Below are 25,408 nucleotides of genomic sequence, written 5' to 3'. Positions count from 1 at the left end.
TGTGCATGTGTGGGTTTCACTGTGGAAAACAAGTCGCGGCGTGAGCCAAATCTACCGTATACAGCAGAAGTAATCTTCCTCAGCTGTCGCGATCAGCTCCCACCAAATCCATTACCGCACGAGGAATCATCTATGGAGATGAGAGCTCACTATTTCTGAGTGCAGCAACTTCATATGCTTCATTAAATCATGTGCAAAGCACAAGTTGCACGGCTGGGTCTGCTCCGCAGGTGAGGCGACAGCGTCGAAGGCCCCGGAGCTTTGGCGACACTCAGCCTCGTGGTGATAAATATGCAGGGTGTCGCGCTGTGCGTCGGCGGTAAATGTATCTCCTGCACATAGCTAATGAAGTATCTCATATTAACCACTTACAGAGTATCCATCACGTTGAAATACAGGACAAGCGCAGCACATCAGCGCCACCATCTTAATCTGAAACCCCTCTGTGTGAGCTCCCTGCAGGATTAGAACCGTGTCAGCTCATTCATAACTCTTGTGCTATTTAAAGGACTCCGGTGATCAATTTTTAACAGCTTGTTTTTTGTGACCCATTTATTTTACATTGAGGTTTAGTTCAAGTGTTTTTTCTCCGTTAGAGGAGCTGTAGTTTCAGTCTATGTGAACACCCGGGACACTGCTTTAAACACTATATCTCCAAGTCACGTGCTCGGACAGGGTGAAGCTGCCTGCCACCTTGGTTCTATTGAGGAAGGACCTTAATGCCTCAGATATCAGTTAAAGGGCCAGTGTGTAGGGTTTAGTGGCATCCAGCGGTGAGGTTGCAGATCGCAACCAACTGAATTTTTTAATTAGCAGGAAGTTAGGCCGTGTTGTCATTGGCAAGATGGTGACGATCGGACCCTCCCACTTTGAGATTCACAACGGCTTTTCAGAAACCCATGGGTAATATCAGGGAGAAGAATTACAGATATTAAACAGCCGCGGGGTGTAAAACCGTGGTAACACCATTCGCTCACAGGTTACCTTTACATAACAATACATGTGAACAGAGATGAGAAGTTCAAAACCTCGGTGGTGCTAATTCTCCAGTCAGGTGCCGGTACACCATTGCAGAAGAAAAGGGCAAAACGAGATGTTCCAATTAAAAGAGCTCCAGTCAAACCTAAAACGATGGGAAACATTAAACATCCGTTGCCACCGTTACATCAATAAACCAACTTGTCCACCCTAGCCAGTGCTGAAAACATATGGCAATATATTTCAACTCTTTTCAAGTTTCTAGCATTTTCACTCAGGCTTTTTAAATGTGCAAATTGAAAATGTGTTTAAAACCAGGTGGATTGAAATGGGCTTACTGAGGCTTTGGGAAAGTAAAGCAGCAACGCTACAAATTGTGCGTTTGGGCTCCTGCAATACGTATGTCGAGGTGTTCGGATAAAGAGCAAATGTGTGAGGCTCCCAAGTAGCTGAACCTGGTTTATCACTGCAGCAGGGGAAATGTAATCAGCAATGTTGAAGGGGAACCGAAATTAAGAAGTCCAATAAGGTATTTTCCAAGGCCTAGAAAGGTTTAATCAGAGAGAAAGCACACAAAAAAAGAACGAAGTCAGAGCTGGTGATGTCATCAGGTATGAAGTCTTGAGTATCTCCATAGACAATGAATGGGAGGCGGATTTTGTTTTTCCGACCCAAATGAGCTTTATGCTATTGTAGTGTTCTCAGTTGTGAAAAATAAAATGTATCCATATACTCAGAACATCCCCCCGGAATGAGCTATGTCATCCCTCCCACGTCAGTCAATGGAGCAGTTCCACTCTCTGTACTTGATGACAACCAACATTTGAGTTTTGGGATTTGGTAGAGAGCTGGTCATGTTTACTAGGATTTTTGGACCATTGCCCCTTTTTAAATGTAGCAGAAGCTGGTTTTATTTAACACATAGAGTGGGACAGAGGCGAGTAGGTTGAAACAGTGAGAAAGAGAAACATTTAGGTTGTAATAGTTGAATTCAATTCAATTCAATTTATTTTTGTATAGCCCAAAATCACAAATTACAAATTTGCCTGAGAGGGCTTTACAATATGTACACGTTTGACATCTTCTTGTCCCGGGACCCTCACATCAGAACAGGAAAAACTCCCAAAAAAACCCTTTAACGGGGAGGAAAGAGGAAGAAACCTTTGGGAGAGCAATAGAGGAGGGATCCCTCTCCCAGGATGGACAGACGTGCAATGATGTCATGTGTAGAACAGGATAGTAAATTACAACACATTCAATGTAATTACAGCACATTCAATGTATGACACAACCACGACAGGAGGCAACACCTGGTCCAGGTAAACCCGGATACACAGGAACCTGTGAGGCGAGAAAGCACAGAGACTGGTGAAGAAGCAGGTCAATAATGTGCATTAATGGTATCGGTAGTATGAAATAGTAATGTGAGTAATAATAAAAGTGATATTAGCAGTTGGAGTCAGCAGGGCCATGGTAGGAGGAAGGACCAGGGTCCAGATGAAACCATGCTCCATGGAAACCTGTGAGGAGAGGAAGCACAAGGACTCCGGGGAAGAGACAAAATCAGTACTGTGCATTAATGGTATCGGTAATAGGATTAATAATGTTAACAATGAAAATCGTAGTAGGTGTCAGCAGGGCCATGGCTGGTTGAAGAACCAGTGTCCAGATAAAACTGCGGTCATCCTGTGAGGCGAGAAAGCACAAATACTCCGGGGAAGAAGTAAAGTTAGTAATGAGCATTAATGGGACATCAATGCATACAGACGGAGGTGAAGAAGAGGAGGAGAGAGGTGCTCAGTGTAGGAAGTCCCCCTGTAGTTTTTGCCTCTACCAGTTTGTCCATGGGCCGGTCCAAGGCAAGCCAGAGCCAGCCCTAACTATAAGCACTATCAAAGAGGAAAGTCTTAAGCCTACTCTTAAATGTGGTGAGTGTGTCTGCCCCCCGGACTGAAACGGGAAGCTGGTTCCACAGAAGAGGAGCTTGATAACTGAAGGCTCTGGCTCCCGTCCTACTTTTTAAGACTCTAGGAACCACAAGTAACCCTGAATCACTGGATCGCAGCGTTCTAGTTGAGACAGTGAAAACTCTTTAGCGCCACAACAACAAAAGACAAAGCAACAATGCAGCCTGTTACCATAGCCACATAATAAGGAGGTACAATTGAAGCCACAGTGGAACAAGGAGAAGCCTTCGAATGTAAGTGCCACAACAGTCAGTTCCATTTTCACACAACAGATCCCCCATCGTGCATGTCTTTGTACAAATATTCAAAGAACTGCACCAGTCTTGTTTTTTTAAATAAAATGTTTCATTCCTAGATGGAAAATGTAGCCAAGCTGTTTATTTTAGTTGCATTGGGCAACCACATTGGGGTAAGCATGGTCTTCAAAATCTAATTTGTGTTTACAATGTTGACATTTTCAGTTTGTTTACCATCTTTGTTATATTCCAAATATGCAATTTGAATATGTAATGTGTCTGATTGTATGTTTCAGCCATAAAAAGTGTTATTACTGATTTGAATTGCCAGTAAGGCAAAAATAAGTTGAATAAGTTGAAATAAAGAAGCAGTGTCTTTGGGTTATGTACATGAGACAAGATGAGAAGGCCTTTTGTGGTTTAACAGAGGCCACACAGTTTAACGTGGAACCAGAGGCCAACGTCTCCTGCCAATGTGCCACTCATTTACAAACACAAACCCACAAGGAGATGCTGATTGCTGAATGATATTGCATCTCATGGACATTCAGTGTAATACACTGAGTTTTTCTTATTTTGTAACGTAATTGCCGTGACCTGAGGTGGGACAGTTAACAAGGTTTCTTAATTTATATCTAAATATTTGTGCTCTCCTTACACTGACTCACTGGCTCACCTGTCCTGCATAGTTATCTCTGTAAGGACCTGTCCTGTCCCGGTTCTTTGATGATGAAGTCATTTTTGGGGTAAACCTTTCAACAGGTTCTGAGCAGCGGCTGCACTAATTGGCTTTATCTTCCAGTTTAAAGCTTGAGGGAGCATGTTGGGTGTTGGATTTTTCAACGAAGATGCCTCTAAGGGCAGAGAATGGCATTAGACTGGCGCTTATTTTAGGCTTATGTTAAGGATCATGTCCCCTTTTCTCAACAGTAAAATAAAAGCACATCTGCAGGGGTTCAAATGGCTGCCTTCCAGAGCTTGTGTTTCAGCCCAAATATGCCATCGGGCCATCTCCGCTATAATAGGCCCCTCCATTGTCCCTGTTATTGAGTGTGTCGACGGCGGGCCACTGGAAGCAGCAAAGGGACCTGCTGATGGTGATGCAACTCACTGGTCACCATAAGAGGCCAATGAAAGTCACAGTTTATATCATGGCCCTTTAAATGTCTCTCGTGCAGTAAGTGCTCATCTCTCTCTTTTGCCATGTCCACACAGTAGAGGAAAGGAGCCCAAATCGTTCATATGTGATTAAGCAGCCCGGCCGCCAGGAATAAATATTGACATTGCACATTTCTGCAAATCATGGATATGTTGAATGTCAATGTCTTTGTATTCGGTCAGAGCAAGTGACTTAGTACGACGGGAAACGCTCTGCAGAGCAAGTGACTTTGTATATCAAGCAACCGTAATCGAAAGTTACGTGGCATAACTATGACAATAAGCGTATCGTTACGTCGCGTCGTGTTTCATTACACTGTAACGTTATGTTGTTACATTACTTTGTTACGTTATAATTTTAACACAAACCTTGATGTTTTGTTGCCTAAACCTATCAATCGTTAATCTTCACCATGTGGCATTGTGCAATCGTGATACGGGGCTAACGTGTTCCTGAAATGTAATTTTTTGGTTCAGAAACATTGACATTCAAGGTATCCTCTAGTTTGCAGAAACGTACAATGCCAATAATGTGTATCTGTTTTTTTGTAATGACATGGTAAACAAATCAGATCCTAAATAGCATCGAAGCACACAACAACACACACCCCACACAAAGTGAAGTCCAACCCCTGTACAATATGCAACATCTTTATTGTTTGTTTGTATTTTCTTCTTTTTGTGGAGCCTCCCAGCAAAAATCTTTCACACAATCCTACTTGTATAACCGGAGTGACAATAAACACTCTGAATCTTGTTATGGGGAAATATGTCACAGTCTTATGCTTTAGGGTTAAAGAATGTAAATCTTTAACTGTGCAGGCACCAAACACTTTTTCAGTAGATGATTCTTTCAGTTTTGCATCCAGGTGTCTTGTTATTTGTTATCTGTTATCTTGTTATCTGTTCTCCTGTGCATTGTTTCTGTCTTCAAAGACGGAGACACACAGAGGTCTAGATTACGGTACTTCCTGATGAGCATCAGCTGAAGGGCATGACCCTCTGTATGCATATATGATGTGTGATGGTAAAACAGGCTTATTCCGTATCCGCAATACTGCATCTTAACTCTTTGATTAGGTCACAGTGACCTAATCAAAGGAAGCACCTGGCTGAGTATAAATGTCCATGTATCTGACTGTGGTGTCAGAGCACCTCTTGCAGATGACGGTGATGTATCTGTGAGACTGTGTTCTCTTTGCTTGCAAGCAAATAAAGTTGACCATTACAACTTTGATCCTTCATCAAGACTCTGTTTCATTTGACATTGATTTGAAAACACTTTACACTCTTCTCCCGACTATTCATAGTAATATTCCACAACAATCTCTAAATCCCACAGACACTGTGGCGTTGCTTCGATGCTGGCCACTTTTTGTGATCTTATATCTGACGCCATCTGAACAATTATTTCGGATTCATGCAGCTTTTACTCCGATGAAAGATCCAAGATATTATACATATTAAGAGTGTCACTTCAGTGTCACTCAAACAGTGCGTGTTTGAAATGTCATTAAGAGCTGCCTGTACAAAGCCAAAGGAGAATGTGTTAGCAACGTGACTGCAAAGTTTGGAACCTTAAATATGACTTTTAAATAAAAGCAGTTAACGACATGGATAATGTGTTCCTTTCTCCTGTGAGCCTGAACATATTTTAAGAAGAAAAACATGAGCCAACACGGCTGTTTAATGACACCGTGTCAGGATCGGGCCCTCTCCTTACCACCTCACCGTCCCTACGACTGCGCTATTGACCTCCACCCGGGCGCTTCGCTCCCTTCCAGTCGGTTATATCACCTGTCTAGACCTGAGAAGGCATCCATGGAGGATGTACATCTCACAATCTTTGAAGGCTGGAATCATCCGCCCGTCCTCATCACCACTCGGAGCTGGATTCTTCTTTGTCTCTAAGAAGGATAAAAGCCTCCGGCCCTGCATCGACTATCGGGGTCTGAACAGCATCACCACCCGGAACAAATACCCTCTGCCACTGATTAATTCTGCGTTTGAACCCTTGTCTGGAGCCACAATCTTCACCAAGCTCGACCTTCGCAATGCATACCACCTGGTGCGGATCCGAGCAGGGGATGAGTGGAAGACGGGGTTCAACACCCCCCTCGGTCACTTCGAGTACTTGGTCATGCCGTTTGGCCTATCCAATGCCCCAGCAGTTTTCCAGGCGTTGGTAAACGACGTACTCCGGGACTTCCTGAACCGTTTTGTGTTTGTGTACATCGATGATATCCTCATCTATTCTGCGGACCTTCTGGAGCATCAGCGCCACGTTCGGTTGGTCCTCCAGCGCCTACTGGAGAACAAGCTGTTTGTGAAGGCAGAGAAATGTGAGTTCCATGTGACCTCAGTTCAGTTCCTGGGATTCATCATTGAGAAGGGTCAAGTAAGGACGGATCCAGAAAAGGTCAAGGCTGTAACTGAATGGCCGACTCCCTCCTCCCGGAAACAGCTCCAACAGTTTCTGGGGTTTGCCAACTTCTACCGCCGATTCATCAGGAACTACAGTAAGCTCGCAGCCCCACTCACTGGGCTCACCTCTTCCAAGACCATATTTGTATGGACACCGGAGGCCGGTCGGGCATTCAAACTCCTCAAGGAATGGTTCTCCTCCGCCCCTATCCTGATTCAGCCCGACGACACCCGACAGTTCTTTGTTGAAGTGGACGCCTCTGACACAGGCGTGGGGGCCATCCTGTCTCAACGTTCGGACTCTGACTCGAAGTTTCGCCCTTGCGCCTACTATTCCCGCCGGTTGAACCCAGCAGAGAGAAACTACGACGTGGGAAACCGGGAACTGCTGGCAATTAAGCTGGCTCTCGAGGAGTGGAGACACTGGCTAGAGGGGGCTGTTCATCCGTTCGTGGTCTGGACGGACCATAGGAACCTAGAGTACATTCGGACGGCCAAGCGGTTAAACTCTCGCCAGGCTCGGTGGTCATTATTCTTCGGACTTCACCATCTCCTACCGCCCAGGCCACAAGAATACCAAGCCTGATGCTCTCTCTCGCCAGTTCTCTCCCGAGGGTCGCTCCTCCAGTCCTGGTACCATCCTCCCTGCAACCTGTGTGACAGCCGCTCTCACCTGGGAGATCGAATCAGTGGTGCAGGACGCTCTCCGAACCCAGCCAGATCCCGGAGGCGGGCCTCCCGGCCGCCTCTTTGTTCCCCTGTCCGCACGCTCCCAAGTGCTCCAGTGGGCGCACACCTCCCGGTTCTCCTGTCACCCTGGCGTCAGACGCACCATTGATCTGCTTCGGAGAACCTTTTGGTGGACATCGCTGGAGGCCGACACTAGAGCATTTGTCCTCGCCTGCTCAACCTGTGCCCGCAATAAAGCGTCACACCGACCTCCCGCCGGCTTGCTGCAACCCCTCCCAGCGCCACATCGTCCCTGGTCCCATATCGCCCTGGACTTCGTCACAGGCCTGCCACCCTCTCAAGGAAACACGGTCATCGTTACGGTGGTTGACCGCTTCTCCAAGGCGGCTCACTTCCTCGCTCTGCCCAAACTTCCCTCAGCTCAAGAGGCGGCTGATATCATGGTCAGCCAGGTGTTCCCTCTGCATGGGATCCCTGTGGACATTGTGTCGGACCGAGGCCCGCAGTTCATATCCCAGGTCTGGAGAGCCTTCGGCCGGGCCCTCGGCGCAACCATCAGTCTGTCCTCTGGGTTCCACCCCCAGTCCAACGGGCAGACAGAGAGACTTAATCAGGAGCTTGAGGCCTCCCTCCGCTGCGTGGCAGCATCGAATCCCTCCAGCTGGAGTACTCACCTGCCTTGGGTGGAATATGCCCACAACTCCCATACATCATCGGCTACTGGCCACACTCCATTCGAGGCCTCCCTGGGTTACCAGCCACCTCTGTTCCCCGCCCAGGAGGTGGAGATAGCTGTTCCCTCAGTTCAGCGCCACCTTCGTCGCTGTAGGAAGGTGTGGAGGGAGACCCGGGCCGCCCTTCTCCACACGGCGGAACAAAACAAGCGTTTGGCGGATCGCCGCCGCATCCCTGCTCCACATTACCAAGTCGGTCAAATGGTGTGGCTCTCCGCCAAGGACATCCCATTACGGACCGAATCCCGGAAGATGTCTCCTCGGTTCATCGGCCCGTTTGCGGTCCAGGCCATTATCAACCCTTCCGCAGTTCGTCTGAAGCTCCCCTTATCCATGAGGATCCACCCGACGTTCCACGTGTCACTGATCAAACCGGTGTCCACCTGTGCCCTGTGCCCTCCGGCCAGACCCCCACCACTCGCCCGACTCATCGACGGAGGTCCGGCGCATACGGTCAACAGACTGTTGGATGTTCGCCGTCGGGGTCGGGTTTCCAATACCTCGTGGACTGGGAGGGTTACGGTCCTGAGGAACGCTCTTCTCGGACCTGCCTCCAGACTCCTCCCACTGCTACCGCCCTGATGGATGCCAGCTGCGGACAATCTGGCTCGTTACCCGGCAGCATATCAGCCCTGGTCTTGCAGGCCTGGGTTGTCAGTCTGTATTGTCTTCTGCCTCGGTAGCGTCCGCCGCTTCGTGAGTTGAACCCCATGGTATCTTCCTGTGCTAATCTCTCTCCTCTCTGCTACGGGTGTAGAGTACTGGGCGATCTACGAACTCTCCGGTGTCGAGCCACGGGACATCACACCGTCGATCTGTCAACCCTCCGGTGTCGAGCCACGGGACATCACACCGTCGAGCTACCAGCCCTCCGGTGTCGAGCCACGGGACTCACACCAGCAACCCACCTGTCTAAAATAAACCTGTTTCATCGGACTCTGTCTCCTGTGGTCTGCATTTGGGTCCTACCCGTGAACTCCCGTGACACACCGGATATAGATTTAACTGGAGAGATGTGGCTGTGGTCGTGTCAACCTTTTTACTCTTTTGAGGCAAGTCAAATTCCAAGTCAACTCACTAAAAAAGTGAGTCTATGTAACAGTGGCAATTATGTAATAATGGAAGATGCTAAAATGTAGTGTACCTGTAGCACAAGTACCAAAACCACTGAGTAGGTTTAATTGAACAAGCATGTGTCTTATTGCTTATCAGAATCAGAATAAGGTTTATATCCAAGTAGGTTTTCCCATATAAAGAATGTGCGTGTGGTTGTCTGTATCTGGGGAGTTCATGGCTTAGATTGCCTTTGTTAAAGTTGACCAATGACCAGTATGAAGGTCGCAAACTCACTGGGGGACTATAAGTGATTGCAATTGATGAAAAAAAGATTCCAAATCAGGAGAACAATACAGAATGACTGACATATCCCTAAACCAGTCATTATTAGTGTATAGACTGATACCTCTTCCCTTTGCTTTGCTGGAGAGCTTCCTATAGGTCCACATGGCCACATTTCTGTTCAACACAAAACTGATGATGAAGAAACATTTCTGTTTTTCCTCCCCAGAAGTTGAAGCAGTTTATGAATGTCAACTTTCTTCCTCCATAGCAACTTAAAGTGTTCCAGGTCTCTGATTGATGACCGGTGAAATGACACAGTAGAACATTTTCTTTTCCAGGGCTGTGAGTGGTGTTTGAGATATACAGTGGCTGAGACCAATTCATGTCGATGCACAGTAAAAGCAGGTAATTGTATGGTGTCCATTTTCTAGTTAACCTGAACATATTGTATGAGGTACACATGAGCCACAAGAGATGCAGCATGATCGTCCTGAGTATTAGGTCTTTGGTAGAGCATGGTTCACAAGCAGGTCACTAAAGGAATGTGATCTTTGCAGAGAGTCATTAAAGTTCAGCAACATAGAAATCCAAAAAAAATATTGTGGAAGTTGTACGTTTTAGCAAAGTGCAATGTACAATATCTCCTGAGCTTACAATAGATGGATTGAAAATATGTAACACGAAATAATTTCACAAGTTACAGCTGAAACATTTGTCCGCGTAATATCAATATAAGAGAAGTCCTCATCTTGTGGCTCTTACAGGTGCTGGTCTGCAAGTAGCTGAAAGGATGAATGAAATCTGCTTTAAGTACAGTATGTTCAGTGGTAAACGCACATCGTGTTGGAGTGAATTAGGAATGAAACAGAATGTATATCTTCTTCAGCATAGGAATGAGGTTTTGCAGTCAGTTTTAGTGCAGAGGGATTGCTGGCACTAACTCAGTGTTGTAATTGAGCTATTAAGTGTTACATTGGCAGTGTGAGCATCTTAAATTGAGTCGTAAAACTTGGATAGAATACTGAACCAGACATCTAGATATCGTGGAGAATATTGCGGAGTATCTGGATCTCATACAGTAAATCCCTGATGTTTGACAGTAAATTCATAGCAGCTTCTGGTATTGGTGGTGCGTTTGTGAGTTAATGATGATTTCAGTGGTTTTAGGCAGATTCAAGTCAAGTCTCCAGTCATTTCAAGTCAAAGTCTAGTCTAAAGTGATTTGAGATAAGCAAATCTCCAGTTATTCCTAAAAGTCCAAGTCAAGCCTGAAGTTATTTGTGATTGGTTCAGGTCAAGTGTTGAGTCATTCAAGATAAGATCAAGTCAAGTCTCAAGGATTCCAAGATAAGTCCAAATCCAAATATAAAGTTGTTCATCATATCAAAGATAAATAAAAAGTCATGTCTGAAAGTATCCAACATGAGACCAAATCAAGTCTACAGTCATTCAAGATGAATAAAGTCAATCTTAAAGTCATTTGTGATTGGTTTCGATCAAGTTTCTAGACATTCAAGATAAGACCAGGTCAAGTCTCACGGTATGCAAGATAAATCCAAGTCAAGCCTAAAGTCATTGGTGATTTGTTCAGGTCGAGTGTCGACATGTGAGATGAGACCCCGTCTAAAGGTATCCAAGATAAGTCCAAGGAAAGTCTCAACTTATTCCAGATAAGTCCAAGTCAAGTCTCAAATTATTTTCGATGTCCAAGTCAAGTCAAAAGTAATTCGCCAGTAATCCAGCTCAAGTCCAAAAAACATTTGTAATTCATTCAGGTCAAGTGTCAAGTCATCCAAGATAAGACAAATTCAAGTCTCAAGTCATTAAATCAAGTCTAAAAGGTAGGCTATCCAAGATAGGTCCACGTTGTGTTTGAAGAGAAGTCCAAGTTAAGTTTCAAGTCGCTTTGAGATCGGTCCAAGTCAACTCTCAGGAGTCTTGATAAGCAAATTTATGTTTAAGCTGCAAGTCTTTCAAGTTTCCGAATGGTGACAAGTAATTAGATTTCCCTGTCAAAGCTTTAAGTAGTTTACTATTGTCACTTATTTTCACAACTGAGACCAAGTTTAGGCCATACAAGGCCTCAGTCTCAAGTCAAGTCATTAGGTAATCAAGTCTCAAGTCTGCAGCTCTTGTGTTCAGTTTCTGAAGTATTCATGAAAATACCAATGAAGTCGAAAATATGTGACATCAGAACAGGACTAGACATAAAGCAGGTAAACCGACGATGAAAAAACTAATTTACAACATAAGCAATTAATGCTGAATAAAAGCATGCAGACAGCCAGTGCAAACACTAGCATCTGAAGATATACTGCTACAGTTTCTGTCCATAACACCCGTTTGAGGTACAATATTCTGGACGTGAACAATGACGGATGGGACTGTCCCCCTCAAAGGCTAGCCTGTCTCCCTGAGAAAGGTAAGCTCTTCATCTTCTAATGACTCCATTTCTGAATCCCTTGTCTTCCAGCAAGGAGGTGTGCAGACACCCAGTAGTAAATGATTACTTGGATGACTGTCGACATCTTCATGAAAACGGGGTGCGTTGTGGGATTCAGGCGGCGGCCGTGCTGGTGAGAAGTGTGAAGATGACATGATCAAAGTTAACCTTTAATATTATGGCACCGGGGGAAGTATTTTGAACGCTGAAAGGCGTTGTAAGTTACTACCATTTTATTCCACCATTTTTGCTGAATCACTGACTCTGTGAATTACTGCCACATAAAAACAGTGAATAACCTTCACTGGGAAGCAGAAGTGATGAGTCTGTCCTTTATAGAAAACCAGGGTTTGGGAGAAAAGGACGTTGAAAAAGAAGGTGTCAGAGGCCCACCGGGGTCCGTAATGGAAATGCAGCCGGACATCTGCTCACAGAAGACAAACCACCTTTTCATGAAACAGCTACTCGTGGCGTGCTTATGGGAAGCATTGTACATTTTGTGACAGAGGAGTTAGGAAGTGAATGAGACATGATTGTAAGAGAACACCTAAACTCAAAATATACATTATATTGGGGTAGAATGGAGGGGAGGAAATCCTTTTAACATGATAAATGCTCCCTTGTAAATATAACACAATTTAGAAATCATTTAGTGTTTTACAATAGCCTGTGGGGTCTGAGATAATTGCATACGAGCAAGCCATTCAGTTCATGTGAAATCTATAAATAAACATTGCTATTTAGCTAAGAGACAGGGGGGAAACATTTCTTTCAATATTACTACGACACCATAATACACAAAGAGAGCGCAGTTGAATAAAACACAGCGAGGTTACGAACTGTGTAGAGCAGCTTGGAGATGGAAATGTTTTGATCTGCTGTTGGCTACATGTGATACCTTCACCATAACTCTTGACAGGGGGAAGTGGTTTTACTTTGAAATGTCACCTGGGGAACTCAGAGAGAGTATGATTCTCAATGTAACCTCAGCAAGATGGAGCAAGTTTAATTGGTCTGGACTGCAATGTGGAGCTATTGATTGACACTCAACAATTCAGCACTTTAAAGGGCATTAGCATCTCAGTACATTTTATCAAGCTTCTGAAAAAGGGAGATGTGGTATGGGGAACGGTGTTGGCTCCAATCTAGCCGAGAGAAAACAGTTCACAAGTGCCCTTAAAATGACTGCTCTGTGTGTTTTCAGCTCCCGTACAACATTTTGTGACACAGCCATTGAACACACTTTTGGTGGACGTAATTTTCAAATAATAGTCCGGTTCCAAATTTTAAAAGGTGCCTCGGGGGTGAGCTATTCAAATGTGTAAGGGAAAAGGTCCAGACTGAGGCAGGTTGGTGTGCTTTTGCGTCAAGAAGTAATGCTTTGGTTGGAAATGCCATTTTCCAGGAAGTCTTTTTAATTATAATGTTCACCAACTCATTTTATATGGCTGTCTACTACGGTGCTTTAAGACACAAGGTAAAAGCTTTACGGTTTGGAGCGTCGGTAAAGCCCTTAACTGTATGGAACTCAAATCATTCGATTTGTATGTATTACAGGGTAGGTTAGAAAGCTTTCATACCATCTCCCCAGCGTTTGAGATACCATTGACTTGTGATTTCTGTCAACACAGTGGAGGGGAATAGAATTACAGAAAATGAAGATGGCACTTGAAAAATTCAACAGCAACACAACTTTCCAGAAACAGTGGTCACTGTTCAGTTTTGAGTAAACCACTTTGACACTGTAGCTAGTGAAGCTAAGCTACTCCTCATGGGAAGTATAGCTCAAGATGGCGCTGTGGACGGCTGCCACGGTGTGTTGGTGCTCATTGTTTTGTGTTGTTTTTGTTGTAAATACTGTTTTCTGCTGCGATACCTGGAGCTCTTTCACCAGAGATGAGCTCATAAACATCAGGGGAACAACTCCAGCAGACTTACTTCCAACTTTTCTGTTCATTTCTGTGGAATTACTGGACATTTTAGTCAAAGGTGCTCTCACCTTAACTCACGCAGTGAGACGCCGTAGGAGAGGGAAACATTCTGGTGCGCTTGTGCGTCTCCGCACACCTGGATTTCGCACACCGCTGCCAGGCATATTTCTCTCAAACGTCCACTCACTGTGCAACAAACTGGATGAACTTCAGCTACTGGTGGGGAAAGACAGAGACTTTTCTTCATCCTCCGTTTTGTGCTTCACTGAGACCTGGCTCTGTGGATAAATACCGGACTACGTGTTCCAGCTGGCAGGCTGCCAGCTGTTCAGAGCGGATCGCGACTCGGAGCTCTCCGGCAAATCGAAGGGTGGAGAAATCTGTTTCTACTCCAACAGTGGCTGGTGCAACGATGTGACAGTGATTCTACACCACTGTTCTCCTGCTCTGGAATCCTTCATTATCAACTGTAAACCCTTTTACTCCTCCCGCAAGCTCGCTTCATTCATTCTAGTGGTTCTTAACCTGGGTTCGATCGAACCCCAGGGGTTCGATGAGTCACTCTCAGGGGTTCGGCAGACACACACTGCGATCAAGTGAGCCGCCGCTTTAAAAATGAATGACCGTCTATTCCTTAAGGTGCGTTCACACCGAGCGCCCCGGTGTGAACCCCTCGGCAGACACACACTGCGAGGTAGTTTACATGTAAAGTCAATGCACAGATGCGAATGGTTGCAAATGGTTGCGAATGACGCGAATTTCCACCGGGCTGCGCGAATGACGCTGGAAGCGGCTGTCATTCAGACGCAGTTGTACGACTACGGATAATATTATGAACCCAGACACAACAAGTATAAAACAGAACTAGTGGTTAGTTCAATGGTGGATGAAGGAAACAGGACTGTTTTTCGGGAGATAAGGCACGGAGATAAGCCCCGCCCCCATTCAGGTGCGAATTACCCACATACATTTTCAAGCGGCATCTCACTTGACCGAGTATCAGCGGCTGACGGCTCACTTGACCGCAGTAAGACACACGCAGTATAGCCCGGTTCACACTAGCAATGTTGGCCGTTTTTGTCAGCTGTCAAAACATTTTCTACAGACAATTTGGCAACACACAATTTTTTTTCAAAATAAATTCAGCCCGTATTATTCATTGGCTGCAGCTGATCACGCCACATTGCGCTCTGTTGTTGTACGCCATTTGTGATTTTCAATCCCTTCATACTAACATGTCGAGCAAAAAAAAGAAAGTGGTTGGATGAATACGTACAATATGGATTCACGTGTAAAGAGGAACGTGATGGGAGTCAGAGTCCTCAATGCATGATTTGCAATGCCAAGTTGAGCAATTATAGTCTAGCACCGGCAAAACTAAAGGAACACTTCCTAAAGCTGCATGATGGGAAATACAAGAACACAACGCTCGCTGAATTCAAGGTGAAGAGAGCCAGATTCGATGAAAAGGCTACTCTGCCTGTTCTCGGCTTCGTACCCATCGACAAACCGATCCTCACAGCATCGTACGAAGTTGCGTACCTGATCGCAAAGCAGGGCAAACCACACACCATTGGTGAAACATTTGTGAAACCAGCTGCGTTGAAGATGGCGAATATCATGCTGGGAAAAGCTGCTGAAGATAAGTTATCCCAAATTCCTTTTTCAAATGACACGATCAGCAGCAAAATAGACGACATGAGCGATGACATCTTGGCTCAAGTGGTTGCAGATCTGATTTCAAGCCCAGCAAAATTCAGCCTCCAACTCGATGAGACCACCGACGTTTCCACTAAGCCAGCTTGTTGTATTTGTGTGCTATATGAAAGACGACGATATAAAGGAAGATTTTTTATTTTGTAAGCCTCTTACAACAACAACCAAGGCAGTCGATGTGAAGAAACTCGTGGATGACTTCTTCAGAGACAACAACCTTTGGTGGAATATGGTTTCTGCAGTTTGTTCGGACGGAGCTTCAGCCATGCTGGGACGACACTTGGTTTTGGAGAGCTGGTCAAATCCGATGCACCATGCGTTGGCAACAAAAACCTTGCCTCCAAAACTGGCAGAAGTATTAAAAATCGTAGTTGAATGTGTGAACTACGTGCGAAATAGTGCTATGAAGCACCGCATCTTCAAAGAGCTCTGTCAGGAAATGGGCTCTGAATTCGAGGTACTTCTGTACCATTCTAATGTTCGGTGGTTATCCTGAGGAAAGGTGCTGAATCGGGTTTTTGCCATGCCTGTGGGATTAGCCCTGTTTTTGCGAGAGCACCAACATTGTCATGCAGATTGCTTCGAAGATTCTGAGTTCATTCTCATCTTGGCGTACATGGCCGATATTTTCGATGCTTTCAATCATCTCAATCGACAGATGCAGGGCGGTGGAGTCAACATCATCGAAGCGGAAGAAAACCTGAATGCGTTTAAAAAAAAACCTATCTTCATGGAAACGACGAACAGAGAATGACAACTTCGCAAACTTTCCCCTGCTGGACGACTGCGTAAGTAAGATCGAAGACGCGTCTGAAATTGGAGACATTTCTGTACCTTGGGAGCTGAAGCAAGCGATTGCCATGCACTTAGATGTGCTCGCAAAGTCCCTCAACGGATACTTCCCCACCACACGTCATATCCAGCATGTGTGAGACAGCCGTTCACGTTTAGTGTTGCGAGAGCAGATGTCAACGATGCATGCCTCGACGAAATCATTGAACTTCAGCAGAGCCAGCTTCAACAGCAACTCTTCGGAACAACGCTCTCAACGTTTTGGTGTCACCAAATCGTACCATACCCTCGTATTGCCAAGAAAGCCCTTGAGATACTCGGACCGTTTGTTACAACGTATCTTTGTGAGCAATCCTTTTCGAGGCTGGTGGACATGAAAACTAAGAAAAGGAACAGACTTTGCTGCGAAAATGATATGAGTGGCACTTGCCAAGGTGAAGCCGCGCATTTCTGAACTTGTATCTGAAAGGCAACAGCAAAAGTCAGATTGATTTGCAGTAAATATTCACTGAGTTATGTTTTTGTGTGAAATTCATGTTTTGTTTGTCGACAAACCGGTTCTCACAGCATCGTACAAAGTTGCGTACCTGATCGCAAATCATTCATTGAGTTATGTTTTTGTGTGAAATTCATGTTTTGTTGGTTTTGTTCTTTGCACAGTCATTTTGTGCACTAATAAAATGTATACCTATGTTTTGAAGAAATCATATTTTATTTTTCCAATTACGAAGGGTTCGGTGAATGCACTGATGAAGCTCGCAGGGTTCAGTACCTCCAATAAGGTTAAGAACCACTGTTCGAGTCGGTGTTTACATGCCGCCGCAGAGCAACGTGCAGGAAGCACAGCGGACACTCGCCGAACAGATACGGTGTGTGGAGCGGACCTACCCGGACTCTTTAGTTATTGTCCTTGGTGACTTTGACAAAGGAAACCTCAGCCATGTACTCCCTAAATACAGACAGTTCATTAAATGCCCTACCAGAGAGGAGAACATTCTAGATCACTGCTACACAACAATCAGCAGGGCCTATCACGCCGTCGCTCGTGCTGCACTGGGACTCTCTGACCACGTCATGGTCCATCTGATTCCTGCATACAGGCAGAAATTAAAGCTATGTAAACCTGTGGTGAGGAAATTCAAACAGTGGACCGGTAAAGCTCTGGAGGATCGTTGGCCGTGTTTAGACTGTACAGACTGGGATGTTTTCAGGACTGCTACCAACAGTCTGGATGAGTACACAGAGGCTGTGACGTCATGCATCAGCTTCTGAGGACAGCTGTGTTCCAACAAGCACCAGGGTGAGTTATAACAACGACGAACCCTGGTTTACAGCAGAACTCAGACAGCTAAGGCTGCACAAGGATCAGGCATTTAGGAGTGGGGACAAGGACTTGTACAAAGAGGCAAAAAATAGGTTTAGTAAGGCGGTGAGAGACACTTCATGACTGTACTCTGAGAAACTGCAACAACAGCTCTCAGCAAGTGACTCTGCTTCTGTCTGGAGAGCTCTTAGAAAATAAAAGATGGAGTAAAACTGGACTAGTGTGAATATGGCATAATGCCATATCCACACTAGTCCAGTTTTGCAAAGGTTGGAGGTATTTGAAAACTCCGGGGTTTTGGTTGAGTGTAGACGGTCGGACACGGATGTGCTTCGAACTAAATGACGCCCACACCCGTGTTCCCTACTGGATTGGTTCTTGGCAACCATGACGTCTCCGTCCCTGATTCGTCACACTCACTATCACGTGACCCGTATCCGGAAGAAAACAAACAGCCGGGCGACCAGCGACAAGTCCAGAGACGCTATCAGCCGTACATGGAGCGCTGGTTTTGTGCACGCTGTATTACCTGTTGCGTACTAGCAGCTGTTGTGCAGTAAAAAGTCTGCATGTATGTGGAGGAAGCAGCTGTTATTCTAGCTGCGTGACCATCGGCGATCAGCCCCCACGGAGCGGCTGTGGCTAAGACAGAAGTGGGCAACTATCGACCTGTCTCGGTTTTGAGCATTGTATCAAAGATTATAGAGAAAATAGTATACGAACAAGTCAATCACTATTTAAGTGATAGTAAACTCTTATATGAGTTCCAATCTGGATTTAGATCACAATACTCCACAGATACTTGCTTGATCCACTTATTGGACTATGTCAAACATGAGCAAGACAAAGGCAACTACACAGGTATGACTCTTCTAGATCTACAAAAAGCCTTTGATACTGTGGATCACAAAATTCTCCTACTCAAATTAGAAGCCTTAGCATTTAATGAACCAACCATAGCCTGGTTAAAATCCTACCTTGATGGAAGGCTGCAGGTAGTAGATGTAGGGGGCACCCTGTCTACTCCAGCTATAGTTACATGCGGGGTTCCCCAGGGGTCAATCCTGGGTCCCCTTCTATTTCTCATATATGTCAATGATATGCCCTCAGCAGTTAACTGCAAGCTGCTGTTGTATGCTGATGATTCTGCTTTGTTGGTAGCTGGCAAAAATGTAGCAGAAATCCAGCAAACCCTGTCCTCTCAACTTGAGTCGGTGAGAGAATGGTTGATAGACAACAAACTGTCTCTCCACTTAGGAAAGACTGAATCGATCTTGTTCGGATCCAAAAGACGACTCCTGGTTAATGACACTATCGATGTAGCCTGTGCTGGTACTGTTATCAGCAGTAAATCCTGTGTTAAAGACATTGGTCTGGAGCTAGATCAGACCTTATCGGGTGATCACATAGCTGATAAAGTTATCAGCAAATCTAGTGCAAAATTGAAATTCCTATATAGGCAGGCCAAACATTTAGATCTTCAAACAAAAAGGCTACTCACATCAGCTCTAATCCAGTGTCATATGGACTATGCCAGCTCTTCTTGGTACTCTGGCCTGACCAAGACAAATCAGGGGAGGTTACAGATTATGCAGAACAAAATCATACGTTTCCTCCTTAATGCTCATCCTAGGACACACATAGGTCCTACTCAATTCAGACAGGTCAATATGCTGCCCATGAATCTTAGAGTTCAACAACTCAAACTCAACCATATGTTCAATATTGTCAATAACCAGGCCCCTGAATATTTATCAGGTTCATTTAAACTAAATTCTTCCAACCACAATACTAGGTCCAGCACCTTGTCCTTCGTCATTCCACATGTAAAGTCCTTCGGATCTACTTCTTTTGAGTTCACGGGTGCAAAGCTGTGGAACAGCCTCCCTAGTCACATCAAGGCCAGCGATTCTAAACCGGTTTTTAAAATCAGGGTTAAGCAATTTTTTTTACCATGAAATGGCCCTTCAAGATAACAACCAATTTATTTATTATTAGTATCATTTTTTTCATTTTTTATTAAGTCGTCATGTTTGTCTGTGATTTTTCCCTTCTGTGGGCCACAATGGAAACAAGTGTTTTTCGCTTTTTTGTGTCACCCTGTATTTTTTAATGTATTTATTTGTATTATTTGTATTTTTATATTTATACATGTATTTACATTGTTTTATACAAATAAATCAAATCAAATCAAAAAATGTCTGAAGCTACAGTTAGCAATAAATGCTATTCAGAGCTACGAGCTACAAAGAGACAACAACACAGAGGAAACGAGTGAGAGACAAGTGATCGACGCTGATTCGTTTTACTTCTTCCGTTTGGTAGCCTTGAGAGACCTTAGTCTGCAAATATTTCTTTATGGAGCATGAAAAGATATACGAAGATATATTATATTCGCTAATGCTAATCGCGGTTAGCATTTCCCCATTGGCGGTAATGTTAAAGTTAGCTTAGAAGCTAGCGAGTCGGACCTGTTGCATGATGTTGTGCCCTAAAAGATGGAGCAATTCCCCCATGCCTAAAGAGTTGATAGAGGGCGAAGATGATATCCCTGTTTTTCTGCTGGGTGACCCAGCTTATCCCCTGATGCCGTATCTCATGAAGGAATACCCCAATGGCGGAGCTAACGTTACATTCATCAGCCCCCACGACAACAACAGACAACACAGAGGAAGCGAGTGATCGTCGTGTGTTGACCACATTTATGGACCATAATCTAGTAAACGTTTACGTGTAAGTGTTGATTTTAAAGTAAAGTTGATGAGAGAGAGCGAGAGAGCGATAGACCCGCAGCGCTGTAAATACGTCTGAAAAATAAAACTTCTAAAACTTTCCACGAACTGTGTCTGTTTGAGTTGATAGAGGAAGAGTTTAGAGGAAGATCTTAAGTATCAAATACAACCTTTCATTATTAAAGACTCCTTTATTACTCTGTCGTATTTTTTTTAACTAGCAAGCAATCCACTTCCTGTTTACACTGTCACGCGCATGCCCAGTGTACGTTAATGGTCACATGCTGTCTGCCTTCGAAGGCTGCCGTGTGGATGCAGATCAACTCGAGAATAATGCTGAAACTCCCGTGTGGACGGAGAGCATTTCTATTTGACAACTCTGCATCCAACTAGACACGGAGTAGTGAGGACATGGTATCAGAGAGATAAACTACGCACCTAAAAAACCCCACTCCATGAACGACCAAAACCTGGCAGACGAGCTGAACGAGTTATACTGTAGATTTGAAAGACAATGGGACAGTCCTGACCCCACCCTCCATGGCTCCATCAACCAGCCCCAGACCACCAGGCCCCCCTCCCCCAGCTCAGTAGGGGCTCATGCCTCTGTACCGTCTGGTCCTGCCCTGACCTGAAAACCCTCACTGACCCACTCCTGGACCCCCTGCAGTTTGCCTACAGAGCCAACTGTTCTGTAGATAACACATTCAACATCGCCTTTCACTTCATCCTCCAGCATCTGGACTCCCCAGGAACCTACGCCAGGATCCTGTCTATGGACTTCAGCTCTTCTTTCAACACCATCTCTGCTGCACGACAAGCTCTCTTAGCTGCACGTGCCCGACTCCACCTGCAAGTGGATCAGTGTCTGACAGGAAGCAGCACGTCAAGCTGGGAAAGCACACGTCTCAGACTCCAGGTCCATCAGCACCGGTTCCCCCCAAGGCTGCGTTCTTTCCCCTCTGCTCTTCTCCCTCCACACCAACAGCTGCACCTCCAGTCACCAATCCGTCAAGCTCCTGAAGTTTGCGGATGACACCACCCTCATTGGACTCATCTCTGGTGGGGATGAGTCCGCCTACAGGTGGGAGACTGACCATCTGGTGACCTGGTGCGGTCTGAACAACTTAGAGCTCAACGCTCTAAAGACAGCGGAGATGGTTGTGGATTTCAGGAAGGATGCATCCCCACCAGCCCCCATCACCCTGTGTGACTCCCCCGTCGACGCTGTGGAGGCCTTTAAGCTTCCTGGGCTCCATGAGACATCAGCTCCATCACCAAGAAGGCTCAGCAGAGGATGTACTTCCTGAGGCAGCTGAAGAAATTCAAACTGCCAAAGACAATGATGGTGCACTTCTACACAGCCATCATTGAGTCCATCGTCTCCTCCTCCATCACTGTCTGGTACGCTGCAGCCACTTAATTAATTAAGACACCATAGGAAAATCCATGCCATGAGTTGGTGTCTAAAACTTTTGACCCTTGGGAAATTTTTGCGTTTGTCGGTTATTGGGTGGAGTGCAATGTCAAAAAATTCCAAACATGACAATTGTATTATTTTACAGACAGCAGTGTCAAGCTCACTGAAAAACACATATCTCCTGTGACTACTTCACGATGAAAGTGTTTCACCCGTTAAATACTTTTAATGTGAAGGTGCAGTAGGAAATGTTCAGTTTTGGAATGTTTTTTTCCAGGATTGTTGCCAAAGACTGGCAATTCGTAGTACTGCAAATTTATAAATAATGCAATACTTACGTTACCTCATTCAGCAATAGATAGTAACTAAACAGACATTTGAATGAAAAATCTTCCAGAATGTTACTTTAAGCATAAGTAAGTGCAGTTCCTGTTACGCTGCATAATCTACAGACCTTGCAGGGAACGCTTTTCTCTCCAACTACTTTCTACCAGAGAAGTATTTTCCTTTAAAAACTGCGTCCAAAGTCAAAATCTCAAATCTCAGCAGACAATTTTGTCATTTCGGCAAACTGAACCTTTACTCACCCTTTCCAAAGGGGGCAACTGGAAAGAGATATGACAAATGACCTTTTCAATCTGTCTGACCAAATGCAGTCCCGGCAGCCATGCACGATTTCACAGCACACTGACATATGTTGTAGACTGATACAACTCTACAGTGATATCATTGTAAATCGAACAAACTGTCGGACGTGGATAATCAGTAAACAGCCAATGAATACGGCCTTGTTGTTGCCAGCAGCTGCTCGACCTTCTTGTGTTTGACGAGCAAACGACCCAGAGTCTTTCATTTTGGCTTACACAGCCCGTGAGCACCAACACATGAAGTAATTACCGCTCTGCACATGCAAGTACACGCTGTGTGCACATGCACACTGCAAGGCTACATGTGTATCATGCACACAACAAAGCAGAGACGCAATTTGTGTCCTGGTGCGAGTTGCTGCCAACTGTATGAATGTTTGATTACTCCAATGAAATGTGTCTGAAAAACTGATTATGTGGCATCACAGGGAAACTCATTATGAATTATGGATGCGTTTCACTCTTGTAGATGAAATTCTGCTGTGTGAATTCAGCGAGAACAACGCAGTTTACCGAGACAGAGGGTCTTTGGGTTGTCTCTCCGTCACACTTGCCGCGCAATTATTTCTCAATCTACATAACTTCCATATGACACTTTAATCAGTGCTGATGTAGAAGCCGATGAGTTCATATGTTGGATTTGTGATGCTCAGCCAGTCACACGCATGACAAGTGGAAAAATGAGTAAATAAAAGACTGATTTCTAAATTATTTTACCATAAAATACAGGAATAACCCGGTCTAATCCTTGGTGTTTCACGTACAGTGTTGCACATACTTTTTGAGATCTATTTTGCTTCCATAACACGCCTTCTTTTAAACTAGTGGAAAGAAAACAACAAAACACACATTCAAGTGTTTACTTTACTACAAAATGCACAAAAATGACCATTAAGTAATGCCTCAGTAGCATTTCTAAACATTTCATAAAGCTTGTAATTGAGATTAATTGTAAGTTATCTTTTGGAAAAGTGTCAGGGTGATATATATTAGTTAATTGATTACACAATTCACCTGTAGTGACAAAAACATATCTTTAAAGGCTGTTTTATTCTGAGACTGAGCCAGAAATCTCCTCTTCAGCAGCTCTTACATTCACCAAACTTCCCCGTTTCATTCCTCTCTGTACTCTGAAGGTTTGTAAACAGGGGTTTGTTCATATCATTCAAAGCCGGATTTATACAACATTTCACACTGAAAACATGGAGAAAACTGTTTATTTGTTTGTGGCTTTTGACAGTATTTCTGATTCATGGAGTGATACAAAGAGAAATCCGAAATCGCCTCTAATATGTTGTTGAAATAAAACACTATTTTAGTGTCTGGCATTAAGTAATGTTCAGATTTCTGTTCTGGAATTGTATGCCAGTTCGCACATATTTAATAAGAAAATCAATCACTCATTCGCATATTCAAACACAAAAGCATAATAATGTAAGTAATGGACTGGTGAGGTCTTATGGTTGGATCTATTATTTAATTATTGTGGGTTCTCATGCTCAGGGAGTGTGTCCCACAGAGCCGACAGTACATGTTACACTCTGCATTAAGTATGAGTTTCTCATCTGTGAGCAAATGTTCCAACAAGATGAAATGAGTCATTTATTGCAACATACAAGCCTCACACGCGTGTGCCTTGTACCTGACGGTACGATGGCCCTGCTTGGTTGACACCAGACTCATCCCATACAGTTGTGCTTGGGCCGTTCTTCCTGACTCTATTCCTAGGCGTGGTTTAGAATAGTCCTAGATGTAGCCGAGTCTTTAATTCATTGAACAGGGAATCTCAAGGAAGATTAGAAATACGCCAGCACGATATTACATTTCAAAATAAATCTCCAACAGGGCGGGTTTAACGTCAGACTAATGAGATCAACAAGCACCAGCAGCTACGCTTTTGACAGGAGCAGTCAGCTAACTATTGTGATGAAATTGGCCACTTTAGCGTGTACAAAAAAGATGAAGATGTATACTTTCTAACTTCTTAGTCATAAGCCCACCATTTCCAGAATTATGATCATATTCAATGATACATTTTGTTAGGTAAAATACTACTAGTAGTGTTGAGTATTGTCGTACTTGCAAAATGTTCCTATTGTACTTTTTGATGAAATTTTAGTATTCCTACATTATCTATCTATAATACCTACAGTCAGTGGGGGCTGGCCAATAGGGGGCACTAGGGCGCCGCCCCCACCTCAGCCACAAAAATAAAAATAATAATAACAAATAATCAATATTTGTCTTTTTGAAATATGGAATGCACCCAGTAATATGTGTAAAAATCTGCGCAAAATATATGCTTTTCCTGCACATCCTCTCCGCCTGTCTGCATGTCTCAGCAGCGCTGGATGTGGAAAAATCTCCCACAGGAGGCGGGTCTATGAAGCAGTTTAGCCAATTACTGATTAAAGATATGAATGTATGACATACAATTTAGCAAATCGGCATCCTCAAATACAGTCAAGAATATGATTATGGTTTCTCTTGAATTCATTTATTAGGCTCCATGTTTCAGGTTAAAAATGATATAACTCATCAAACCCGACACTCACGTCACTGAATGAAATGATGTAAAAGGCTCTCTCTGACTTTAATTGTATCAATAATGAAAGGTATTGAGGGAAATATCAGATCATGAAAACACAAATCTTTCTACTAAATGCAGAAAGTTGTTTGTGGTCGTTTTGTTGTTCAGACTACAATTAACATTTATTTAAACCAGACGGTGAATCAGAGAACAAATCAAATATAAAACTTCTGTCTTCACTCTGGTATGAAACTCCAGTGATGTTGAGAAAAATCCGATCAGTCTGATCACATAACTGATGAACAATGAGGAGGCGTGTCGGGCGTTAAAATACTTCCTGGAAGG

The sequence above is a fragment of the Melanostigma gelatinosum genome (genome assembly GCF_949748355.1).
Source record: "Melanostigma gelatinosum genome assembly, chromosome: 16".
Taxonomy (NCBI): Eukaryota; Metazoa; Chordata; class Actinopteri; order Perciformes; family Zoarcidae; genus Melanostigma; species Melanostigma gelatinosum.
This window is presented reverse-complemented; position numbering follows the sequence as displayed.